The sequence below is a fragment of the Dermacentor silvarum genome, chromosome 1, assembly GCF_013339745.2.
Source record: "Dermacentor silvarum isolate Dsil-2018 chromosome 1, BIME_Dsil_1.4, whole genome shotgun sequence".
Classification (NCBI taxonomy): Eukaryota; Metazoa; Arthropoda; class Arachnida; order Ixodida; family Ixodidae; genus Dermacentor; species Dermacentor silvarum.
The window spans coordinates 423,313,607-423,336,228 of record NC_051154.1 but is presented as its reverse complement, the minus strand read 5'-3'; the positions used below and the strand labels follow the sequence as shown (position 1 = coordinate 423,336,228).

General features: G+C 47.4%; 2 protein-coding genes across 4 annotated transcripts in view; one reads left to right on the top strand and one right to left on the bottom strand.

Moving 5' to 3' along the window:
• The window catches only part of LOC119437635 (60S ribosomal protein L34-like), a 262,305-nt gene that overhangs the window by 61,161 nt on the left and 178,522 nt on the right, over window positions 1-22,622 (top strand). The gene's annotated exons all lie outside the window — the stretch shown is intronic.
• LOC119437637 (uncharacterized) overlaps window positions 1-22,622 on the bottom strand; it is a 57,015-nt gene that overhangs the window by 12,011 nt on the left and 22,382 nt on the right. Inside the window, exon 2 of one of the 3 annotated variants that reach the window (XR_005189464.2) lies at window positions 6,328-6,498. The exons of the other annotated variants lie outside the window; for them this stretch is intronic. The gene's annotated coding sequence lies outside the window, so the exon portion shown is untranslated. The remainder of the gene's footprint in view (window positions 1-6,327; window positions 6,499-22,622) is intronic. 3 annotated transcript variants of the gene reach the window in all.

Below are 22,622 nucleotides of genomic sequence, written 5' to 3'. Positions count from 1 at the left end.
GAGACTTGCACCACATTCGTCGAGGAAATTCTAAAACTGTGTAAGACCGTAAACCCCCGAATGTCAGAAGAAGATAAGGTGGGACACCTTTTGAAGGGAATCGCGGAAGATGTGTACAACTTACTCATTGGGAAACATAACTTGGAAACCGTATCAGATGTGATACGGCACTGCCGTACCTTCGAAACACTGAAGACTCGTCGCATTGCCCCGAAATTTGGACGGCTAGCTAATGTGACGACTGTAGCCAGTGTGGACACGAATCCTCAAATAGACTTATCATCCACCATTCGGCAGATTGTCCGTGAGGAACTCCTTCGACACGAAGAACAAGCACGGTATGTGGCCCCACGTTACAGCTCCTGCGCTTTCCGAGACGCCATGTGTGCAACCCCCTTGACTCATTGGCAGCACTCAGTAAACGCAGCGGACTTTGGCAGCTATAGAGATGCTCCACATCATGACCTGAACCAGCCGTCCTATAACGATTCTTTTGAACAAAGCCTTGATCAGCGCCCATGCAACGGTCACTCACGACGACCAGCTACTGCCTATGACTCGCAACGACAGTATATTGGTTACTCTCAACGCACGGCCACGGCTGAACAGTGTCATCAGCATCCCAATGTTCACCCTATGCCTGTGTGCTACAGCTGTGGCACACCAGGTCACATAGCTAGATACTGCACCCAACGTCGACCATCGAGCTATGGGGAATCGATGCCATCGGCGTGGCACAGTGGTCGTATCATGGACCACCAGTGGCCAGGGAACTCCGCTCTAGGAAGCCACTCCCGAGAAGAAAGGGCACGTACCTACACCTTAGGAAGCTACTTTGGAGAGGAAAGACCTCGTAACCGTTCACCTGCTTCCGACCGCACCCTGACACCACCACCAGCTTTCTGAGCGTATCGATCACCATCTCCACGGTGGTGCAACCCGTCATCATCTCCGCGGCGCCGCTTCCCGTCACCCCCGCCGGAAAACTAGCCAGTGCGACCGATGGGGGTGAGGTCGCTGGAAAATCTGTGCTGCTGACTGAGATACCTACAACTATTTTCATGCTGAAGAATAGGGTTCATGTGTGTATTGACGGTGTGTCTACCATGGCTTTAGTCGACACGGGTGCAACTGTTTCCGTCATGAGCGTGCTGTTTAAAAGTCTTCTGGGATGCACAGTCATGTTTTGTTGGGACCAGAGCACAAGTTTTCGTGGAGTGGGTGGTGACTCATTATATCCGGTCGGAGTTTGTGATGTGGATGTGTCATTGGGTGGTCGAGTTTTTAACACTGAGTTTATTGTCCTTCCTCGTTCCACCCACGATGTGATTCTAGGGATCGACTTTTTACAGTTGTGTGGTGCAAATGTTGACTGCCGCACGGGAGAACTCAGTGTGGGCGAAAGTGCTTTATCTGTGATCTTGGAAAACTCACCCAACCAAGAGAGTGTATTTTGCATCTCCGAGGATACCATTGTCCCCGCTTTATCCGCGATGGGTGTTTCAGTTGTTTGTTCCACTCGCAACCCGTTCGATGCTGCAGTGGACCCTGTACATGTGAACTGCCTAAAGAAAAACGTGTTGGTTCCTCATTGGATGGTATCGGTGCTGAATGGTCGCACACGACTATGGGCGATAAATTGTTCTACTGAAGCGGCGGTGCTGCCTCAAGGCTTAAAGCTGGCCACATTTCAAGAAGACTCGCCGATACCTATGGCAGTAATTACAGAACTTCCGGACACAGCAGAAGCCAGTAACATGCGCCCTGTGGACTCAAAATTTGTCTCCATGGTCGCTAAATCGCTCAGTGACCATAAGCGTGATGCGTTGGTGGCGCTCCTTGTGAAACACTCCTCAGTATGAGACTTCACGCAGCACGATGGCCCGACATCGATCCCTGTGTCTAGAACTCGCCACCGCATCAACACAGGATCTGCTGAACCTATTCGACAAAAACCCTATCACGTGTCGCCCGCAGAGCGCAAGATAATCAGTGAGCAAGTCAAAGAAATGCTAACCAAAGGAGTCATTCAAGAGTCATCTAGCCCTTGGGCAGCACCAGTGATATTGGTGAAAAAGAAAGATGGTACGTGGCGATTCTGTGTTGATTACCGACGCCTAAACAATGTTACCAAAAAAGACGTGTACCCGCTTCCGCGAATCGACGACGCGATCGATTGCCTTTATGCGGCCTCGTACTTCTCCTCTGTTGATCTGCGGTGAGGTTACTGGCAGATTCCTATGCACACTGAGGATAACGAAAAAACTGCATTTGTAACGCCCGATGGATTGTTTGAATTTAACGTCATGCCTTTCGGGCTGTGCAACGCACCCGCAACGTTCGAACGGTTCATGGACACTGTACTGCGTGGCTTGAAATGGGAAGATTGCATGTGCTACCTGGACGACGTTGTGATCTTCGGCCGAACATTTAGTGAGCATAACAAGCGTCTGGAGTTGGTGCTGAACTGCTTGGAGAAGGCTGGCCTGGTCCTTAATTCAAAGAAGTGTCATTTTGGGGAGCGACAAGCTATTGTGCTGGGACATCAGGTCGATAAAGAAGGCATCCGACCAGATCCACAAAAGACTGGCTGTAGAGGCATTTAGGGAACCTCACAGTGTCAAGCAATTGCGAAGTTTTTTAGGCTTATGCTCCTACTTTCGCTGATTCATTCCCAGATTTGCTGACGTGGCCCATCCTCTCACGCACCTTCTCCAGAAAGGTGTTCCTTTTGAGTGGACCACAGAGTGCGACTCACCGTTTTGTCAATTAAAGTTTCTCTTGACGCCACAGCCTATTCTTCGCCACTTCGATCCCTCAGCACCAACAGAGGTTCACACCGATGCAAGTGGTGTTGGCATCGGCGCTGTGCTTGTTCAGCGCATTGGTGAAAACGAGCACGTGATCTCGTACGCTAGCCGCTCCTTGAGTCGCTCCGAGCGCAATTATACAGTTACCGAGCAAGAGTGCTTGGCGGTCATCTTCGTGGTGCAACGCTTTCGTTCATACCTCTATGGGCGCCCCTTCACAGTGGTCACGGATCATCATTCACTGTGCTGGCTTGTGAATCTGCGGGACCCTTCTGGTCGACTTGCGCATTGGGCTCTCCGCCTACAGGAGTACGATTTTGTTGTTTCCTACAAGAGCGGTCGACTGTACGCTGATGCTGACTGCCTCTCTCTGATGCCACTGCCAATGACTGAATGCGACGCTGACAACTTCGACCAATACATCGCTTTTGTATCTCCGGAATTTCCTGATATGGGTACCTTTATATCCGAACAGCAGAAGGACAAGAGCTTGCAGCCACTCTTCGCGGCTGCACACGAGCCTTTAGAAGATAGCCGTTTTCGCCTACGTGACGGCGTTCTGTACAAGAAGAGCTACTCGACCACTGGTGCGCGCTACCTTTTAGTTGTGCCCAAGAGTCTCCGTGTTCAAGTGCTATGTGCCATGCACAACAATCCCACTTCAGGTCATCTGGGATCCATACGAACACTCTACCGTGCTCAAGAACGTTTTTACTGGCCCAAGATGCGTCACGATTGTGCTGTTGTGCCTGGAGGGTGCAGTATTGAAAGCAATAGCAAGAGTAGCCCGTCCGAAGCACCGAATGCCAGCGTTAAAAACGACCTACAAACACACCGCATGGTCGACTTCAGCCAGTTCCGCCTTCCAGCGCCCCTTTTGAACAAGTCGGCATAGATCTCCTGGGCCCCTTCCCACGATCCTCCAATGGCAATCGTTGGGTTATTGTGTGTGTAGACCACCTCACCCGTTATTGTGAGATGGCAGCGCTGACATCGGCAACAGCAACAGAAGTTTATATTTTGTTGTTATATTCCGTTATTCTCTGACATGGGCCTCCTCGCATTATAATCAGTGATCGTGGGAGACAATTTACTGCAGGCGTTGTTGAAGAGACCCTTCGTCTGTGCTCATCTAGCTTCCGCCACTCGACGCCATATCATACACAAACCAATGGTCTGGTCGAACGTACCAACCGAACGCTTCCCAACATGCTGTCGATGTATGTCGATTCCGCACATAAGAACTGGGACAGCATCCTACCTTTTGTCACCTATGCCTTCAACACTGCGAGACACGAGACCACCGGTTACTCACCGTTCTTCCTCCTTTATGCTCGTCCGCCTCGTTACACACTCGACACCATGTTTCCCTACCTCGCTCATGACAATGACTCTATTACCAAGGTCCTCTGTCGAGCAGAAGAGGTGCGACGCATTGCTCGGCTACGCACGTTGGCCTGACAGGACCGGTCAAAGATCCGCTACGACGGTTGTCGCCTACATGTATATTTCGATCCTGGCGACCTTGTGTGGCTCTGGACGCCTTTACGGAAGCGTGGCTTGTGCCAGAAGCTCTTGGCCGACTATGTTGAGCCCTATGTTATACTTGAACGCCTCAGTGAGGTCAACTATTGCATTGCACGCCTCACGAGCACTGGACAACACTCGGCCAAAACCGAAGTCACTCACGTTGCCCGCCTGAAGCCTTGCAATTCACGAACTACTGACTGACTTGCCCGGCAGGCTTTGTCTGCCAACCGGGAAATGTCACAAGCTCTCATAACAAAGGGCAGAAACAGCGCGAATGACCATGGGGACTGTCGGTGGAGAAGGAAGACGACGTTCGGCTGGTTGCTTTTGTGCCGGGCTTGCAACACGCCAACCGTTCCGATTTATCTGCCCTGCAGATTTAAATAAACGCTTCTCGGCGTAACATTACGCTAGGCGACACTCCTTATGAGGAATGTTATGTAGGCCAAAAAATCTACGTCTAAAACTGTGACATAGGGTATCCACACGCACTTTGAGAAAATTGTGCTGTTGTGCCTGGAGGGTGCAGTATTGAAAGCAATAGCAAGAGTAGCCCGTCCGAAGCTGCTCGGACAGTTTATCAAAATACCCGAGGGTGACAAGCTGGCGTGACACAGCGCGCAAAGCAACTTTTGGTGTGAAGCAGAAACAGTGGCCTGGTAGCTATTGGGTATGTCGCAATGCTGGCGTGACGAAGACTACAGACGCCAGTGTTGCAGTTGCACCTTAAATGTGTGCGGCGTGAAACAGAAAATCAGCAGTGAGCCTTTGACGCACAGATTAGCGCTTGTAGCGGCGAAGGCCTCGCGACTTCCCTCGCAGTGTGGCTGCAGCGCGGGTCTTCATCTGAGGTGCAACTGACTACCACGTGCACATCCCCATTATTTTTTTAGCCACTGAGCTGGTCGCCAACAAATAGTTCAGCCATGCATCGCGATTTAGCCGGTGCTCTTTATCTCAACTTTGTTGAACCACACCACACTCTTCCCGTCTTTAACGTTAGGCCTAACATTTTTCGTTCCATCGCTCTTTGTGCAGTCCTTGACTTGTTCACAAGCTTTTTTCTTAACCTCCAAGTTTCTGCCCGCGTATGTCAGTGATCACTGAAGAATCAGCCACGTGTCATGCGAGGTAAATCACAGCACTTCACAACGCAGTTGGAAAAGCCCTCGAACAGGCAACGATGACGGAGCAAACACGTCTCAGCCGCAAATCCCAACCGTGATTTCGCTATCCGCCGTATCTCGAAGCCCTTTGCGCGCACTGAGGAAGCACCACGACAACGGATGACGGATTATAAATGCGATACGCTATCCGCAAGTTCAAATGGCGATCTTCTCCGCCTTGTGAATATAGCTATTCCTTCAGATTCTGCTGAGCTAGGCCAGGTGCTGAGCACAGCTTATCGTGATCAGAGTTCTAGTTTGGGGAGTCGCGATCAGTATTCCCTATCTACTAAACTCAAAATGGCAACTGTTAAAGGGGAGGAGAATGGGCAACGATGAAAGAGGGGAGAAGCAAGCTTACACATGCAGGGGTAGGGAGAGGGTGGGGTATCTTAATTTTTATATTTAGGAGATAACAAAACATTAAATGGCAGAGAATTTTGCTTTGAGGTGCGAAGCAACACTTTTAAGGCGAAATTTGCATATAAGACTTTACTGCCATGGCAAATTATTTGAATCTTTGTTGTGTCTTATATGCACAAAAATGCGGCAATAATTGCATTTTAAAATGAAATATTTAGATTGTAAAAGTTTTCTTTGATTCCTAATAAATTCAATGCCTTAGTTGCTTTAATGACATTGGTTACCTTCCTTGCTGTCAGCTTATTAGTCTCGTATATATATTTCTGTTCATCCAATAAATGAGCAGTTCAATGTGTACCTCGTAAACGATACCCAATACCCCACGCAGCAGGCACACACCTTAATGAGCTCAGCCTGCACCATCCATCTCTCCCTGCCCTCAAGAAGGAGCCACCTACCTCGGTTCATCAGGCGAGCTGGGTCAGCGGCAAGCTTCTCCAGCGCGCCATGAAGCCCCACAGGGCCTCATGGCGCGCTGGCTTGGCGATGATAGCCTTGTTGTCGGCATAACAATCTGTTATGAACTTGTGCTGCTCGCTCCTGTCTTGCCTGGTGTTTTTCACTGACACCTGCAAAGGCACAATGCTAACATGAACAAAAGGCATTTCCGACATAAACACAAGTAGTAGTTGATGCCAGTGGGCGAGTGCCAACCATGCTCCATTGGTAAAGGACTTCACATCCAGCCTCCATCAAGAGTAGGTAAAGATTAGACCGCAACCGAGATAGCTTCCTCATCCTTGAGGAAATCCTAGTTACAATGTGCAAGGTCAGCAGACGACAATGCGGAATCCCTTGTGTTTTCTGATGTGGCCAGCCTAGGCTGTACCAATACCTCCTGTAACGTCCGCTTTTGCATATCTCTCTCGCATGCACCATGGTCAAGAACTACAAAATTAGGCACATGCGCTGTGTGCTCCAGCACATGATACACTTGTCTGCAAGAAGATAAGTCTCCATTCTTTCCACCAAATCCTCAGAGAAAGAAAGAAAGGGTGGCAAGGCTATGGATCAGCAAGCCTGCGACATGGCAGCTTGAAAAATTGAAATTCGCTGCTGTCTTAGTCAACAGCCTTGTGGACTTGCACATACTGCCATAAGATAAAGAAATTAAATGTGCTAGTGGCAGTGCGCATATTTATCTATTGGACGAACCGTGAACACATATGGCTGCCCAGGCGTAGAGGCTGGACAGAAATTAAGATAATTACTTCCTGGGATTTTTCGCACCAAGACTGCAATCGGCATTATGAGGGCCGCAGTTGTGGAGGACTCCATAATAATTTTGACCCCAGGGGGTTCGTTAATGTGCACATAAATTCAAGTACACAAGGTTTGATTTTTAAATTTTACCTCCGTTTAACTGCCACCTCCCCTGCGGGGATCAAATCCTCAAAGTGTAGCTCAGCAGTGAAATGCCATAGCCACAGGGCTAGCCCGGTGGGTAAATTATGATGATTAGGAATGGTTGCTAACAGTATGCTATTGTCGGCTATATCCGTGTTTGCAGGGATATGGTTTGTGTATACGCTAGGTGATGCTCCTTATGTGGAATGTAATGTAGGCCAAAGAATCTACAAAGTCTAAAACGTTACATAACTCAGCACTGTGGCAGAGGGTATTCACACGCACTTTCAAAAAATTGTGCTGTTCCGCCTGAAGGGTGCAGTATTGAAAGCAATAGCAAGAATGGCCAGTCCGAAGCTGCTCGGACAGTATGAAAATACCCGGGGGCGACACGCTGGCGTGACACAGCACGCGAGGCAACTTTTAGTGTGCAGTAGAAACAGTGGCCTGGTAAGTATTGAGTGTCTCGCAATGCTGGCATGATGAAGACTACAGATGCCAGAGTTGCACCAACGAAGCAGTTTCCCCTTCACCCTTTAATGACAACATATAAATAAATATCCTGAAAAAATGTGCATTTGCTATTAACTGTGCAAAAAACTTCGAGAATAAGCATAACCAATAAAAAAAAATATTTTGCAGGCACCTTTTCAGCATAAAGGGGAAACACCAGGCAGAAAACTGGAAGTGGGCTTCACCCCAAGACACCCATGGCTTTGTTTGGAATTTGTACAGACAGCTCTTGCCATATGTGAACCATAGGGGTACATTTCGCTTGCTTTACAAAACATCTGTGACAGTCCTGCTGCCGGACATCTTACATTGGTCTACCTCTCCTGACAGCGCTTTGAAAAGTAACTGAGTCATGTGGCAAATGTTTTTTTTCTCATCCTCTGTTCCTACCCTATAACAGCAAATGACACTCAGAGCCTGTCATTCAGTGTTGGCCGAAGACCTTTGGCCACAAACTTCGTACTCAATACCAAAACTTCGTGGGAAGAAAAATTTTTTCATGGTATGTTGCTCGTATGCAACACTCGTCAATAAAGGGATAAATGTGTGCAATGTGAAACAGAAAATCAGCAGTGAGCCTTGACGGTTTAAGATTACTATCAGTTCCATAAGGCAACTCTTCACACCACGGTATGGTATGCTCACCCCGGCACTGCAATCGCCAACTTAAGGCACGCAGGAGGACGGCGCGCATGAAGCCACCATTTTTCTTCGTTCACCTTCACACGCTTTCACTCGCAGCTAAAGTAAACGGCTCATGAGGCGTGATCTTGCCGCACTTGTACTTTATACGGAACCCTAAATACTGTAAGTTGATACAGTAAAGACCACTTATAACGTAACCACTTATAGTGCAGGACCGAATGTAGTACGGTTTTTTCAGACTCCCGTTAATTTTCCCATAGAACTCCATGTATACGCATACCGCTTACAGTGCTTTTCTCCCACTCTCACCTCCCCGTTGGCGCTGAGCCGTGCTCCCTCAAGGGCTGCAGAAGATAGCGCCAACCCCTTCCTTTCCAAATGAACCACTTAGTAGTTACAGTGCAGCCACGTGAGACGAAATACCGGCTATAATGCGGCTTCCGCGGGAAAATCTAGCTGACAAGGGCGCTGGCGAGCACACTTCTCAACGAGGTGCGCCCACTGATGGGAGAGGAGATCAATGAGGGCGATGCGGAGGAAGAGCATGAGACGCGGAGGAACGAAAAAAAATGCGCGCGTAGGTTGTCTAGGCGACGGAGAAACTTGCTCGGCTGCTTATCGGCGGTGCGTTTAGCACTGAACGCGGCTTCAGTTTCTGTGCACCCATCGCGATGCGTGTCGTGAAGTGCAGATAACGTGTGAGCGACGCTGCCAGTTTAAGCAGTGTTCTGCAAAATTAGTTTGGAGCTACAGTAAAACCTCGTTAATTCGACCCTCGTCAATTTGGACTCGTCCTCTAGTCCCGACCGGCGTATGCATTATTCAATGCCCCCAATCAAACTCTCGTTAATTCGGACTACTTTCGGAGCTCGGTGAGCGAGGAGCGCCACAAATGTGCGACGCAAAAGAGCAAGAACAGCGCTAGCGTCCAACCGAAACGAAGCGGCGGAGTCCGCATCGCCACAGTCATCAGTTGAAATCGTACGTGAATGACAGCAACGCCGGAACGCTTCGAGCCTATTTGTGTCTTTAACGCCTGTATTCTTGCGTTTACCGCTGCGCATAACACCGCGTTGGCCGTGGGCTTGCGTAACTGCGTAGCAGTCATCCACGCTCGAGTCTATGCTGCGGTTTTCTCCGCAGCGGTTGCGGCGAACAGTAGTTTCTTTTTTACTCTGCATGCGCGTCGGCCGCGTGCCTAAAAAACTGCGTAGTCGCCATCGATGATTGCATTGATAGCGACCGTGGTTTCGACTGCAGTTGTTGCAGCGAAGGTATAATGGTAATTTGTCGAGGCTCGGTGCATGCGTCGGGCGCGTGCCTTCAGCACCACAAAGTCGCAGTTCATAATGGCATCGTTAGGTGTCACGGTTTTTTCTGCAGCGGTTGTGGCAAACAGTTATTTCGTTTTGACTCGGTGCAAAGCTGTAGAGCTTGAAGAGTACCAGCTACATCGCGATTATGTTTTCGCCAGCTCACTGGCGAAAACGTAATCGCGATATGCGCGCGATAATACAAAGCGTTTCTACATGCTTGGTCTACATGTTTTGCATACGTGCAGGGCTTGAAAATAGTTGTTTTGGTTATAGTGCGGTACCGCTTATAGTGCAGATATTCGTGACTCCGGTGACTTACGTTATAAGCGGTCTACACTGTATATTGTGGAAGTAAATAGGGTAAAAACAAGATGTCGAATTTGTTTCGACCATTTGTGGTACCCTAAGATGCCATTTGCGGAACCCCTGAATTCTTCGGAACCCAATTTGAGAATCTCTGGAGTAAAGAATATCCGTAACCAGTAGCAATGAGAACCACCTACTTTCTGCAGCAAGGCATAAAACCCCTAATGTTAAGAACAGAACACACCTGGTACAGCAGCATGTTCTTCTACCTTTAGACTTTACTTTCTTGAAGCTGATCAAGTTCTCAGTAGTTGTGGAGTCGCGAACGTGGCTACAAGCCTTATTTTGATTTCTGTGAGCTTCGTTGTACTCCTCATTCCACCAGGGAACACGAACTTATTGGGCTAATAACATGTAGCACAACATCGTTCAAAAAGCCGAGGATTGCTTTGGCATTAAAAAGTGGTTCTTCTCCAATAAACATCATGGGATGAAGAGGGATATGATAGCGGTATGCTACAGGAAAATGTTTTCTCTCCGTTTCGGCTTCCCGACACTCCAGCAGGACGTGGAGGACGGCCAGCCTCTCACCACATCTACCACATGTTGGTGGTTCATCACCAGTCAGCAAAAAATTTTGGGTGCCGTATGCGTGTCCTATTCTGAGACGACAGAATAGGACATCAATTCGTCAAGTTTTCGTAGCTTTTTCGTAGCTGAGGGCCAGAAACCTAACTGTGGTTTAATCATGTGAAGTTTATTTGTTTCAGCGTCCCACAAGCGTTGCCAGTGGCTTCGCAGTTTCTTTCGCAAGAAAGGTTTGAAGTCTGTAGGAACAGATACTGTATGATTACTACTGTGCGATGTAGCTGATGTGGCCATTTGGTCTGCTCGCACATTACCCTCAATGCGTCTATGGCCCGGCACCCAGCATATAATGACACGCTGGTTTGATATATACGCTCTGCATAGAGTGGAATAGAGCTCAATGAGTACCGGATTTTTGTGTTTGCAGAGTGACATCAGGGCTTTCACAACGCTTAGAGAGTCTGTAAATATAACTGTTTTTTGAAGTTTTGTTTTCGTTATATGATTCACAGCCGACAATATTGCATAGGCCTCAGCCGTAAAGATACTTGTTTCTGGGTGGAGTACGCCGGATTCCGAGAAATATGGGCCAACGGCTGCATAAGAAACCCCGGCATGTGACCTAGAAGCGTCTGTGTAAAACTCTGTACACAGAGTACTTGGACTGAAGCTCTAAGAAATGCATTTTAATGTGTGCCTCTGGAGCGTCTTTCATGACCTCTACGAACGATGTGTCACACTCTATGATCTGCCACTGCCACGGCGGTAACAGTTTAGCAGGAGCCATAGGACGATGTTCAAGCACTGGAACACCCATTTGCTTACTAAGATTCCTTACATGTAAAGAGAACGGTTTCCTCGCTGCAGGTCGGTTATGGAAGAGTGCAGCAGCAGTCATATCGTTTATGGTGGAATAAGAAGGATGTTCATTGTTTGCTTGTACTGTCAGAAAATATCTGAAACTGCTATATGAATGCTGCAGATGGAATGACCACTGGTTCGACTCTACATAGAGGCTCTGGATCGGGCTTGTTCGGAAAGCACCGGTCGTGAGGCGGATACCCAAATGGTGAACGGGGTCTAGTATTTCTATTGCACTTGACATTGCGGAGTTATAAATTAAAGCTCCGTAATCAAGGCGCGAGTGGACAAGACTGTTGTACAAGTTTAGGAGGCATTTTCGATCACTACCCCATGTTGTGTGCGCGAGAATTTTTAAAAGGTACACCGAAAGCCGTTGCGATGCTGCCCTCCGACGTGCCACTTCGGCAATGGTGTTCTTTGGCAGGTATGAAACCCACCTACGTGCCTCCTTAAATGATATATTCCCTTTTACCTTGATTGTAACAATTACGTACGAAGTTTTAGTCTTCAGACACTTCGTCTTCAGATATTTAAAATGGGGGATGAAGGTAAGCTTAGAGTCCAGAATTATGCCCAGGAATTTGTGTTCACTGCTCATGGATAGTTCCACTTGATTGATCGTGAGATTTGGTACCGGTGTCGCGCCTCTTTTGTTTGAGAAGAGTATGCATGTACTTTTCTGTGCGTTTATTTTGAACCCATTTACATCCGCCCATTTAGACAATTTGTTTAATCCAAGCTGCACCTGTCGTTCACAGATAGCGATGCTACATGATTTGAAACCTATCTGTACATCATCGACATACACAGAATAAAACATGCTGTGTGGAATGACTGTATGCAGGGAGTTCATTTTTACAATGAAGAGTGTGCAACTAAGTACACCCCCTTGTGGCACGCCAGCCTCCTGGGTGAATGTTCTAGATAAAACATTGCCCACTCTTACGCGAAACGTGCGGTTAGACAAGTAGCTTTCGACTGTGTTTAACATATTTCCGCGGACCCCCATCGCAGAAAGATCTCACAGAATCCCGAAGCGCCATGTCGTGTCGTACGCTTTCTCTAAATCTATAAATACAGAAAGTAAAAACTGTTTATGAATAAATGCATCTCTGATGTTTGCCTCGATGCGAACAAGGTGGTCTATTGTCGACCTACCTTCTTGGAAGCCAGTATTTCTTGTAGTCTAGTATTTTGTATTTCTTGTAGTCTAGTATACCAGAAGTCTAGTATTTTGTTATTTTCTAGGAAACTGATTAAACGCCGGTTTATCATTTTTTCATACAGCTTACACAGGCAGCTTGTTAGAGCTATTGGCCTGTAGCTGCTGGCTAAGCACGGGTCTTTGCCTTCTTTACCGGGATGACTATGGCTTCTTTCCATGAGGACGGGATACACCCAGTCGCCCACATGGCATTAAAAAGAGATAAGAGTGTTTTCAGTGTTTCAGGGTGTAGGTATCTAACCATTTCATACATAATACGACCGTCACCTGGCGCCGAATTGTTGCAACATGTGAGAGATGCTTTCAGTTCGGCTAAGCTAAATGGTCGATTGTAAGCCTCACTTGAAGAACCTTTGCCGTTAATGGCTGCCGCTCTTCGCGTTCTTTGAACTTCAGGAAAGTTTCTGCATAACGCGATGCACTTGATACATATTCAAAGTGTTCACCTAGACAATCCACCTGGTCTTCCAGGCTATCACCTTGGCTACTTACTAAGGGTAGAGGATGTGACTCTCGGCCTATTAGTTTATTTACCCTATTCCAGACTTTTGTTTCGTCGGTGTATGAATTTATACTGGAAATGTACCTTTCCCAACTCTCTCTCTTTGCACATCGACGTGTTCTTCTGCCCTGTGACTTTGCTTGTTTAAAATTTATCAGGTTTTCAGCTGTTAAGGAGTTGCGAAACAATCCCCAGGCTTTATTTTGCTTTTTACGTGCTTTTTGGCATTCATCATTCCGCCAAGGCAGGCGACGTTTATTAGCCAGTCCATTAGTTTGTTGTATGCACCTTTCAGCAGTGTCAATGATAAAACCTGTTATATACGCCACAGCATCACCTATGTTAAAAGAGGCAATGTCATCCCGGTCTAAATATGTTATTTGTCGGAAAAGTTCCCAGTTAGCTGAGTCAACCTTCCATCGGGGAACGTGTGGCGAGCATCTATCTCGTTCTGTTAAGCCTAGCATAATTGGGAAGTGGTCGCTCCCAAAGGGGTTCTTGAGAACGGACCACTCCAGGTATGGCATTAGTGTACTCGATGCTATACTTAAGTCAATAGATGAATATGTGTTATGTGTAACGCTGTAATACGTAGGCTCTTTCTTGCTAAGTAATGATGCGCCTGAAGAAAACAGAAAATTTTCAATTAGGCGACCTCTCGCATCGCAACGCGAGTCTCCCCACAAAGTGTTATGTGCGTTTAAATCTCCGACAACTATGTATGGCTCCAGAAGTTCATTTATGTAGTTTTGGAATTCAGCTTTATGTAGTTGATAATTGGGAGGGATGTATATAGAGCTTACAGTGACCAGCTTGTCAAACAACACCCCTCGGACAGCAACTGCCTCTAGGGGCATACAAAGTTTTAGTTCCCGGCAGGCAAATACCTCTGTCGACTACAATAGCCACACCACCGGAAGACACGACTGTGTCATTGCGGTCTTTACGAAAAATGGCGTATTGTCGGAGAAAATTCGTTTGCGTGTGTTTGAGGTGTGTTTCTTGGACACACAGCACCTTTGGATTATACTTATGTAGGAGTTCTTTGATGTCATCAAGATTGTGGAAGAGTCCTTGGACATTCTACTGTAGTATTTGTGCATCCATGTTGAATGTGGTTTTTGTGCTGTGTGTTACAAAAGAGGAATTACTTCACAGAGCCCTTTCCGGGCGCCGTGATGCGGTGTTTTTCTTGTTTGGAGCGATCGCGAGACTCTCGCGGCTCCTTAGGCGCTAGTGGCACCGTCTGGCTGGTTGTTGTGTCCATAGCCTCTTGCGAGGCGCTGCACACGCGCTCTTGCGAGCGGTTGGTTTGACGAAAAGGCCTCGCCTCGAGGGACGAGGCCCTGGAGGCCACTAGCCCGGAGGTCGATGGCCCCTTCTTGTGAGTTGGCGGAGCAGCGCTAGCTGCAGCTGCCGAGGGGGCGGATGGCGTTACTGCCGGCTCACTGTGTCTGGGGCCAGACAGCCGCCGGAAGCCGTTGCGACGCTGCCCCCCGACGCGCCACTTCGGCAAAGGTGTTCTTTGGCAGGTATAAAACCCGCCTACATAAATGATACATTCTCTTTTACCTTGATTGTAACAATTTATTTTTCTCTTTTCCATGATGGGCAGGACCGCGAGTATGCGGCGTGCTCCCCATCACAGTTCACACAGTGGAGAGAGTTTTCGCATGATTCAGAGATGCTCAGTTGCACTGCATTTTGCACAAGTCTGACGGCCTCGGCAGTTCTGCAAACTGTGGCCGAATCTTTGGCACTTGAAGCATCGAAGAGAGTTTGGCATGTATGGCCTGACACGTAATTTAATGTATCCGGCTTCAATGGTCTCGGGTAGAACACTAGAACCAAAAGTAAGAATTATATGTTTTGTCTTTAGCTCCTTGCCTCATGATTCGTTTTACAGTCAAAACATTTTGTTCTTTGAATCCTTCCAAAAGTTCATCTTCGGTGAGCTCCAACAGGTCGTCATCAGAAATAACACCGCTGGGTGGTGTTCATGGTGCAGTGCGGGGTCACAGTCACAGGAAAGTCTCCAAACGACACAAGATTCTGTAGTTTATCATGCTGTTTCTTATCGCGGAGTTCTAGAAGGAGGTCACCGCTGGCCATCCTCGTCGCCTTGTAACCTGGTCCTATAGTCTCTGTCAGAGTCTTTGCAACGATAAAGGGGGAGATCACTCTCACGGTCTTTTCAGTTTTCTCAATATGTACCACGTGGTAGCGTGGAAAGTTCACAACTTGTCGGCCCAAAAAAAACTTCGGTGCGCCCCCTCTTTTGGGGGTTATCAGAAAGCGCGGGGAAAAAACTAGCCATGCAGATATGTATTAATGTTTCGGCAAAAACGCCAGCCACCCACCATGGAGTCCTACTAGGGGACGCTGCAGTGCCTGTAAACATAGGCCCTGCAGATGCCAGCTGTACGTCACCACTATAACCGAATATGAAATAACCTAGGCAGGCTACCCACACAGGGTTAACCCTCGCTGCCAAGAAGATCGGAAGTAATATAGAAGAGAAAAGAAGACAGGAAAGATTAAAAGTAAGAGAGAAAGACGAAGGTTGGAGAGGAGGATAGGAAAAGGCAACTACCGATTTCTCCCGGATGGGTCAGTCCGGGAGTGCTGTCTACGTGAAGCCGAGGCCAAAGGGGTGTGTTGCCTCTGCCGAGGGGCCATAAATGTCCAAGCACTCAGCATCGGCTCAACCCCCAGGATCCCCTTTGTCCCGGACACGGTTAAGCCACGGTTTAAACGTGGGAGGGTCCAACCCTCGTGTGCTCGCGTCTGTGGTGTCGCAACACACCAAACGCCTGCTTGCGCAGACGCCCTTGCGGGGGGATTGGCCTTATGTAGGAGTTCCTTAATGTCATCTAGATTCTGCAATAGACCACAAACATTCCACTGTAGTATCTGTGTATCCATGATATATGTGTTATATATATACGCTAGAAGGTGCTTGTCCCAGTTATACCTGGCCATTCAGCATGCGCCACTAGATATTTTGGACCTATATTGGACCTTCCGGCGTTATGGCACTAAAATTCAATGGCACCGAAATTGGGGGTCGAACCCTCGACCGTTAGTGTTAATTAATGCAAATTTAATTAGGGGACCACTAATTAAGATATAGTTAATTTACACTCATACCCAGGATCTTTGGTGGGAGTCGAACTTACTTGGATATATGGGCAAACAAGCCATATCTCCAAGCTGGATTCTAATTGACATTATGAAGTGCGAGTCGAACCCACTACCTTTGGTGTTAATTAAGACACAGTTATTTCAAACAGCGTTGATTAAGACACTCAAACCCACGACCTTTAGTAGGAGTCGAACCCGCGACATTTGGTGTAAACCAGGGAAAAGTTAATTAAGGCACAGTTAATTAGGGTATGTTTAATTAAAGCACTCGAACCCACAACCTTTCGTGGGAGAAAAGAAGGAATAGGAAGTAACAATGTATTAGAATGAAAATGTTGAGTAATGTAATGAATGTCTCGCGAGCGCGCAGGTTTTTGCCTTTATCCTCTTTACCGTCTGTTTACTAAAATTTTAGTGAACAGCGTTACGGCGAAGCTTCCACTGTTTCCACTACCAAGAACTGGCAGCAGACAACATTGCATCTAAGAGACCATACCATCTTTCATTAGCCGCACTCAGCTTTTTGATAAAAACTTCCGAAACATACGCTCGCAAAAGGTTGCGACACTGGGCTACTTAGTATTGCATCTTGAGGAAACACCACAAACACTGAGGCAGGAGCTTGGATGAGCCGGCAACTAATGCCAACTGCATGCATCTTTCGCGTTGGCATACTAGCAGCGATTGGTACTTGTGGTATGAACAAGGAATGTCCCTGGAGCCACAGTTTCGACATGCGGATGGCAACTGTCTCTGCCGTGATGAACACAAGTCCACTCATGGAAATATCAGATTCTGCAAGATTCCTTGTTCTAACGCAGTTCATCATTTCAAGATTCCACCTTCCTGAAAACCATTTCATTGCTACAGGCACACTGGAGGCACTTGTCCACAAAAAGGAAAAAAAACAAGAAAAACAAGAAAGATTGAGAATGCAAGCAACACTTCTTTCTGCGGTTTTATGTGCGAAAACCAGTTCTGATTATGAGGCACACCATAGTGGAGAGCTCCGGATTAATTTTGACCACCTCAGGTTCTTTAATGTGCACTACAATGCAAGCACACTGGCGTTTCTGCATTTCGCCTCCATCGAAATGCGGCCACTGAGGCCAGGATAGAAAGCAACAGTCGTTAAACAAGTAAAAGCAAGAGGATCAGAAACCAAAAGTAACAGTGATAGTGGTGCCTGATAATGTGCACGAAAACTGAAAGATTAGGAAAGTTCACTAAGAGATAAAGTGCTCTTTTTGATGTGTCACTGCCATGATCTAATTGCTAAGAGAATCTAAGAACCGTTATGTCATGAGACTTCGTTTCAAGTTAGGTAAGTAGATTGTTTTTTGACACACTGTATTCTTCCACGTATAACTCGCCACCCTGTGCAACCCGATTTACAGCAGTCCACAAAAAATACAATCCGTGCATATAACCCGCGAAAATAATCTCGATGATACGGAACGAAAAAATTTGTATCATCGAAATGCAATTAAAACTAGCCAAATTAAGGGGGGATGCGGGGATCAGATCGCGAAAATCGCGAGAAAATTCGATTTTTGAAAATCACGCGTTTCGGTATCTGCAACGCCTAATCTACACTGTATCAAAATGGTTTGGCTGAAAACGCACTAAAAGTGCCCGAAAAAGATTAATTCGTCAGTGTGCAGGGTGAGAAAACAGCTTTAAATCGCGCAAAATCACTGCAGTTCACAGAGATAAATCTCGTATTTCCCACCACCGAGAACCGCCATCTTGGTATAGTTCGAAAGCTCAAAGTTTCGCCGTTCCGCTTCTCAATTCATCCATTGCCGCCATCTTGTAACAAACGCACAAACACAAAAGAAGCGCGGGTCTGCAATAGGTAGTCACACGGGTCCTCCGATGAAAGCGGGCCTCCTACTGGCTGCTGTGCAGAAAGGAGTCTCTCCATTGGTTGCTGCTGTGACAGGGGCAAGATGGCAACCGCAGTTGTCTGCTTCGTAACCACGCCGACGTCTTCACTTGACACGTAGAATTCGGATTACTGAGAGCTCCCAGGTTAGTGATGGATCGTCGCTCGTTGGATCAAGAAGAAATTTTAGACAAAGGACCTTTTGGACCTTTGGAATACGGAAGCGCAAGCCTCCTACGGCTAGAAAAATACGGCGATTAGGCCGGAGGAGCACCCGACTGAACGTGCCGCGCTATCTTGCACCACGTGACTCGGGCAGCGAAACCGACAATCGCCCTGTGCTATCGGCCCCGATAACGCAGTCGACGGAAGATGCGCCAACAGATGCTCCCGCGCCTCAGCGTACGGCCGCGCGAATCAGCCGAGGTCGCATCTCGGTAGACATAGCTCGCTGCGACTAGGCAAAATGGCGCAAACACAAAGAACGGGGCCCGAAGCACAGCAGCCACTCCGTCCGGTCGATGGCCCGTGGAAAAGGAGGAAAAGCACAAAAGCAACAAAAGTGCCACCGCTTTAAACTCTTTGCACCCAGTCGCGGCCTCTGCGCTGTCCGGCGCCGCGTCCGCACCTCCGCCCCAAAGGAGAAAGGGAGAAAGCGCGTGACTGCGCGCTGTTCTCTTTCGCGGCCGTCGGTGGGGCGGCGTTTATTCGTATCAACCGACGCCGGGCAAAAATCGATTCGTAACAACCGTTCTCTAGCACGTTGCAAAGTAATGGGGCTCGGCCGGGACCACAGAACAATTCCAATCATCCGGAAATTCCTATTAGCCGTGATCGTATCATCGAGATTCCACTGTATACAACAGCGCTTTAATCTTTGCAAAAAAGGTCTCCATTCGCGGATGTACGCACGTCCACTTCGTACTTTCGTCCAGCAGCTCTAGCTGTACCCCCTTCTTTGGCGATGCTGATAAACCTGCTGGATTCACATCACTGACGTGATCACCAGACATCATCATCAGCCTATATTTATCTCCACTGCAGGACGAAGGCCTCTACCTGCTATCTCCAATTATCCCTGCCTTGCGCTAGCCAATTCCAACTTGTGCCTGCAAATTTCCTAACTTCATCACCCCATCTATTCTCTGCCGTCCTCGACTGTGCTTCCCTTCTCTTGGTATCCATTCTGTCTAACGGTCCACGGGTTATCCATCCAATGCATAACATGGCCTGCCCAGCTCCATTTTTTCCTTACAATGTCCACTAGAATACCGGCTATCCCAGTTTGCTCTCCAATCCACACCGCTCTCTTCCCGTCTCTTGAAGTTAGGCCTAACGTTTTTCGTTCCATCACTCTTTGTGCGGTGCATGACTTGTTCTCAAGCTTCTTTGTTAAGCTCCAAGTTTCTGCCCCATAAGTAAGTTATCACTGACAAATCAGCCACATGTCATGCGAGGTGAATCACATCATTTAACGCAGATGGAGCAACCCTCGAATAGGCAATGGTGATGGAGCAAATGCGAAAACACCTGTGTACTTAGATTTAGGCGCACGTTAAAGAACCCCAGGTGGTCGAAATTTCCGGAGTCCTCCACTACGGCGTGCCTCATAATCAGATCATGGTTTTGGCACATAAAACCCCAGAATTTTTAAAATGCGACTCAGCCACAAATCCCAACCATGATTTCGCTATCCGCCGTATTGTGAAGCGCTTCGAGTGCAGTGAGGCAGCACCACGAGAACGGGTGACAGAATTTAAAGGGCCCCTAAACCACCTCAGATATTTTTTGAACATTTCAAGTAAACACATGCATCGAATTCAGAATGCCGTAATGATCAACGATGCCAAACGCTGCAGCGCTGTGCGCCGCGGGAGCACCACAAAATAAAAAAAAACAATGCCATCCTCCTCCCCTCGCCTTTACGGTATCCCCAGCGGTCGTCACGATGTCAGCAGGGGGAATCTGGTGATGTCAACTGCAGAAACTGTGTCCACTGGTCGAACAAGAACCTAGGACTTCTGGTTAGTCTGCTAGCAGGTACACGCGCTTTCTGCTCTTCCTCGTCGTGTTGCTCGTTTGTGCGCAGTTGCGAATCGGTAACTACAGCCCACAACGCAAGTGCCAAATCGCTCACGTTCCAACACAGTCATGCTTAGCGGATTCATCTGCGCGAACAGAGTCCGACAGTGTTTCGCGATGGCTGAAAGGTACCCGTGTGTGGTGCTTGGCTGCAAAAGCGCCGAGTGGGAAAACGAGACACGACACCGGCTGCCTCATGATGATGCCCTGCGCAATTCCTGGCTTGAACACATTGGCGTTCCCGCAGAATCAAAGCACAATGGCGATTTACGTGTTTGTGGGCGCCACTTCCGTGCCGAAGACTACAATCCCAACCCACGCCTGCTGCAGGAGTTGGGCTGCGGTCTGAGACCCCGCCTGAGACCAAATGCGCTGCCAACTCTCTTCCTTCCAAGAAGGCCGGTAAGTTTTTATAAATGCACCTCCGTGCAGTGCTATGTCATGTTTGAGGAGTGGCCGAGTAATCGGTACTTTATCTTCACACCACTGTTCGTGTTGCACTGTATGTCCATGAACCATGCGATCACGTTAGATTTTATGTCGCACTGTGCAGCAAGTAAACAAGAGTACATTGCCAGAAAGTATATCGATGTTCTGTTTAAACAGTGGTGCACCGGCACTGAGCTACGTGGTGTCATGTTGCGAAACGCTTTTAGCGAATTTTTTTTCCTTCATCAGCATTCGCGCGGCCGAATAGCAGTCACTCGACTCGAAAGAAAAGTAAAATAAGAGTACAGCAAAAGTTCGAATGATGCATTGCACTCTGTTGTCATATCATAAACCAGTAGCGTACCCAGGATCTCTGCCAGGGGGGGGTTGACAGTGTGCCAATACCATCTAAATCGCACTAGTTTCAATTTTTTCACGGGAAATTGTCAAAAAATGCGCTTTTTGTGAGTGTGCAGACGATTGCGCGTCTTACATCTTAGTTGCAGTACTCAAATGCGCAAGGAAAGAAAAAGGGTCAAAGAAAAGAGGGGGGTTAAGTCGGCCTCGGGGGGGGGTTACAACCCCCGAAACCCCCCCCCCCCCCCCCCCCCGTCGGTGCGCCATTGTCATAAACCCATTTTATGGCAGCTGCTGAGGATTGGTGCGCAGGGCTATTGTGACAGCGTGACATTCATGGTGATAAATAAAAACGTGTACTCGACACTATAGAGAAGTGTGCAGCATTTCCTAGATCTCATTTGAATGCCTTACTCCTTTGTGACTGCAGACATCACAAACCAAGCCAATTCCAGCTGCAGCGTTGGGTGCCAGCACTATTGAGGCACAGCAGCATTCATAGCCAGTGAGTATAGTGATTTGAGTATTTTTTTTTTCATTTCAGGTTTAAAAAATTAGTTCCGTGAGTTCTTTGAAAATGAGTGTTGCTTCAATTGGCACAAGCAATTAAACTTTGTTTATTGTTATACAGTGCATGCGGCATTCTAGATTTAGATTGCCAAGTTCTCCCCGCCCTATATACACACACACGCATAATGTTTCATAAGAGCTGACATTGACTCTTTCTTCCCTGTTATTTTTGTCACATGTATTCAGTATTATCCATAGTTTTCGAAGTGTTATGCACCAGTCGCAATAAATTTTTGTGGTTCCAACAGACAAAGGCTTTAAGGAAATATTAGCAGAAATGAACAGTTTATATAATGAACTGTAGGAAGATAAATGCTCATTTAATTATAGTTTATTTCACCAAGAAACAAAGTTAATTTCCTGCATCATTTCTGTAATATAAGATGAAGGCTGTTGTTTCCCTTAATCAATCTAATTCATACTGCAGTATCGACACTAGCGATGAATTAGTCATGCCTCATAAGAGTACATTGTTTGCAGGCTGTGCCGTGTGAATGCAGATACATCAGGCTGTGTCTACTGTGGGAACGCAGACTGGGGTGGCAGCTGACCACAGCCCTCGTGTACTGCATTTTGTGGGAACGCAAACAGTGACAGAACAACACACAATAAGTGTGCAGACGTCATGGCATCTTCAAAAGAGTGTTGGTAAGCATGATTACACTGTCACAACAACATAATAAGTATTATAAGATTCTCTTTCCTTGTTCATGTGAAGTGTTTGTTTCTACATAGTCACTAGACTTCAGAAAGAGGGTTTACAATAAGGAAAGCAGCTACAGTTGGCACCAGTCCTTTACATTACTGTGTGCTTGATGTCTTATCAAAAACAAGTTATGTTCGCGATAGTGAAGTAATGTAGGGAAATAAACAGCCATGCAGGCACACTTCGCTGCACGTCTGCTGGTGTCTAAAGG